Source organism: Cyprinodon variegatus, unplaced genomic scaffold, assembly GCF_000732505.1.
Source record: "Cyprinodon variegatus isolate N-32 unplaced genomic scaffold, C_variegatus-1.0 Scaffold288, whole genome shotgun sequence".
NCBI classification, from domain to species: Eukaryota; Metazoa; Chordata; class Actinopteri; order Cyprinodontiformes; family Cyprinodontidae; genus Cyprinodon; species Cyprinodon variegatus.
This window is the reverse complement of record NW_015150741.1, coordinates 508,020-512,128: the sequence shown is the minus strand read 5'-3', so window position 1 is coordinate 512,128 and position 4,109 is coordinate 508,020. Positions and strand designations below refer to the sequence as shown.

General features: G+C 37.1%; 1 protein-coding gene across 2 annotated transcripts in view; it reads right to left on the bottom strand.

Moving 5' to 3' along the window:
* LOC107090303 (beta-galactoside alpha-2,6-sialyltransferase 1-like) overlaps nt 1–2,875 on the bottom strand; it is a 42,542-nt gene extending 39,667 nt beyond the window's left edge. For both annotated transcript variants that reach the window (XM_015383612.1, XM_015383613.1), the window contains exon 1: nt 2,647–2,875. The gene's annotated coding sequence lies outside the window, so the exon portion shown is untranslated. The remainder of the gene's footprint in view (nt 1–2,646) is intronic.
* Nucleotides 2,876–4,109: the final 1,234 nt, after the last annotated feature.

Here is a 4,109-nt window from a genome sequence, read left to right as displayed (position 1 = left end):
TCCAGAGTGTTGTTCAGCATGGGGGTGAGTAGAAAATGAAGGCTAATCATGTTTTGGGTGTACTATTCCTTTAAAGGAAATCTCTAGCGTTAACACCTTGAAGATTTCTCTCTCTCTCTAGTTCTTCTTGAAAGAGATCACTCTGGCCAATCTCTTTAAATAGCACTTCATAATGAATATGTATTAAATAACCAGGAGACATGACAACAGATTTTGATAGAAATTGTAATCTTACTCAGATCAGAGAAGTTGCTTAGAGTTACAGAAGGCAGCACTTACCGTCTGTGCTCACTTCTCATGAAGCGGCCATGATTCACCGTTAGAGAATCATTTTATACAACTCCAGTCTGCCACATCATCACATCATTTCACGTTTGCAGATGTGGAAACATCCTTGGCTTCAGCCATTTCAAAATATTACACTTTGTTCTTAGCTGAAGGACGCCGCTCTCATTCCCTTCCCAAATCTTTGCCCCGGACCGAATGACAGACAGAGGAACTGTCCTAATTAGTTAAACTACTTGGGAAAACATTAGTTCTGACATGCAGCAGATAAGTGATATAAGGGTGTTATAAAATCAAACATCATTAGTGATAATTATCCTAACAATTTAGCTCTACAAACTATTTCTAGGACCAGTGGAAATCTGTCGTTTACAGATATGAACCATAAACAGTGGATTGCCTTCAACTTTACAGTGTTGACTCTTCTTTCATCTAAGAAGCAGCAGATAAGTCAGAATTCTTTTTACCTAGTTTTATGTTGGATGATGATTGTTTTATTGGTTTTTATCTAGTGGAGGGTTCCATGAAATTTCATTGTATTTACTTTCTATGCCAAGGTCAAATTCTGTTGTTTAAAAGAGCAGATGTCACGGGTGAATTTCCAGTTGTGAGATCCATAAACTTCAATCCATTCTAACTAAGAGGATGTGGTCAGACTGAAGGTGTATTTAGACTAACTGAGCTTGTTTTATTTACCAAAAAAAAAAACTGTCTTCCCATGTAGAGCTGTGACACTTACCAAAAAAATAAAGAAGTTTTAAAAAGTATGGAAGTGGGCTGAATAGAAATGCAAAACACTTTTCAGATTCCTATTAGTTGAAGGTTATTAAATAAAACATAATATTTTGGTTATCAATAATGTAGTTGTATGTGTTGTCCTGCTCAATGGTGTAACGACATGGATATACTGCTGTAAATATTCTGCTGTAAAATCAGTCTTATTGGGCTAGATTATCGCTCTCTCCATTCATCTCCTTCACTCACTGTAGCAGCAACGTCGGTTCTTTTAAGAAACGTGTTTATTTTGGGAAGTTTTTTCCGTTCTTCCAGCAGTTCTTCTTTGCTTTTTCTTTTCTGGAATCTGCTTAAGTACCTCTGTTTGATAGCCATCGTCGCTAACACATTGTATGTAACGGTTATGGTTTTAATCTACGCTCTAGATTACCCATAATTCCAAGCCGTAGTGTAAAAAATAAAATACTCAAATTCTTTTAAGATCTTTATTGCGGTTTAAAAAATATTATATGAGTGTATTTTTACCAACCGTCTAATAAACTATACACAGTTATTAACATAGTAATTATAAGTACCACTGTCTGCTTTGCTATTGGTGTCGTGTGTAAATCTGCCATGCATGAAACAAGCAGAACACTATGGCAATAGCCCTACTGCTCCACTTGTGAAAGTAAATTCTGTTGGGCTCTTTTTGGCATCAAGACTATCATTGTTATTGTCACGTTGCCAGACAAGACATTGTTAAAAAAAAAAAAAAAGAAATCTGACATGTGTTAGGGTATAAATAAGGTCCGGTCAGTCAACCTAGTATCAGGTGGGTTTAAGAGGAATTTTTCACACCATTACATCTGCAAAGAGACGTCCTAGTCCACAATTGTGTAGGGGGCCAACCAGGTGTCAGTGACGGGGCCCCTAAGCAACTGCATACAAATAATTGGAATCAGGTTTTTTGGTAGCAGCAAAAGATAATTCACAATCATGCTAACTCTAAAATATTTCAGTTCTAGGGTTTAAGTTGATGTGAGGATGCGTCTGAGGTCCCCTGTTTACTTTTTTGTTGAGTGTTTCATCAAAAAGAGCACAATTCTAAACCAGGCTGCCATCAGTTTTAATGATGCAGTTAATTTATGCAGTTAATCTAATGCATGAAGAGGAATGTTTAAAAACTATAGGGGTGCTCACCATCTTTAGGAATATTCTAATTTATTTATTGAAGACAGCAACTGTGAAAACTCATAATGATTCATCCCAGCTTTGATAAAAATTACGTATCTGTTTTTTTTTTTATAAATGAGAGCTACATTTAGAACAAAAAAATAAATAAGTAATCTTGTCAGCTTTTCATTACGAAACGTTTTTATTTATTTATTTATTTTTTGTCTGTGCTGTTCCTCACAGACAAATCAAAAATGTGCATTTGAAGAGAATTAATTCATTGATGATATTTGATGAATAAAAAAAAAATACATGTAAACATTCATCACACAGCGTTACCACAAAACATAAATATAGTATTTATATAGTTAAGATAGCCTTTGTATTATTAAAAAAAAATCAAATGCATGGTGCAGAGAAATGTGTATTTCATAAATCTATTTATCAGAGGGTGTAGGGATTTACACTGACCTCCGTTAAGTGATGCTGCTCCGTTATGTCGTGCGGTCCTTTTGATCTATGGACGCCATGGGTGCGCGCGGGTTGCTGTTGTTACTCCGCCGCCATGTTCCTGTTCAGTCTACCGAGCCGCTATCTAGGCGTCCTGTCCTGGTCCTCTGTCGTCCAGAGGTTGCATGTGACAGAGCGAGGCCAGGAGCCTCGGAGCCTTTCTCTTCTAGCTTTCTGAACCGCCGCACCGCCTGCTGGTGCAGGACAGAATGACAAGCGGCCGCTCAGGGAGCCCGTTCCATTTCAGGGGGTTTTTCAAAATAAAACAATGTTGCGCAACGAGTGGAGCTGTAGAGATAGGTCAGGACTGCAATCAGGCCGATTGCATGACCCACTTATATAGAAAACAACACACACAGAAAGAAAAGCGTTGCATGCAAGAGGTTAATCAGGGTTGTTGGATTGAAACCCATCCTTTACTCCAATAACATTTTCCTTCACATTCTGGGAGCTGCACAAAATAGTTAGCAGTATTTTTTATTATTATTTTGTTTTTTGTGTTGTTTGTTTTTATTTAGCTGAAACCAAGAATATAAGCAATCAACCTCTGTGCTTTGCCATGTTTGTTTGGACCTCCATGTTATCTTTACAGATAAGAGGAGTGTTTCAAACTACAGGTTCTCAAGCCTTTCAGGAAAAATTTATATTTTTCAATTAGATACATTTTGGGTTTGGGCTCCCCTACAAGCACCTAGCGTTAATTTTAAGTCAAGACTCTCTGTTATGATCACATTTTCTTGTTGTGCAGATAATTATCACTGGTGCAGTAAGAAAAACCTTTGATTGATTTTAGGGCACCACTTTATTTAGGGCAGGGGTCTTCAACGTTTTCCAGGCCAAGGACCCCCAAACTGATGGCGAGATGGAGCTGGGACCCCCTAATTAAATATATTGTATGAAATTGTGTTATATCAAACTTGTTCTATAGTCACTCTATTACAGATGGAGTAATGTAACGAAAGTAATTTTCTCCCTGGGATTATTAATGTATTTCTAATTCTGATTCCTTTGTTGATGGGACATGTGTTGTGAATGAAACGGTGCCCAGCTTAAAAGAGCTCCTGTGTGTCACTGAATGTGTGGATTGATGACTGAAAGACATCTTCTCCCTCCATTTATCTGTTTACCACAGTGTGTTGAATTCATGTTAATGTGGATTTAAAGACAGGGGGGAATATTAAAAACTACTTCTCATGCATAGTTTGCTTACTTTATAAAATAACAATGAAAAGTCACAGTCATCCAGTCATTCTTATATGATCAAATTTCACAGGTTGAAAATGTTTCCCCCTCTTCATACGAATTTTTTCATTTCCAGCCTTGCAGTTCTATCATGCAAAGTGAACTTACACGCACCCACACACATTTTAGTATCTATCTATCTATCTATCTATCTATCTATCTATCTATCTATCTATCTATCT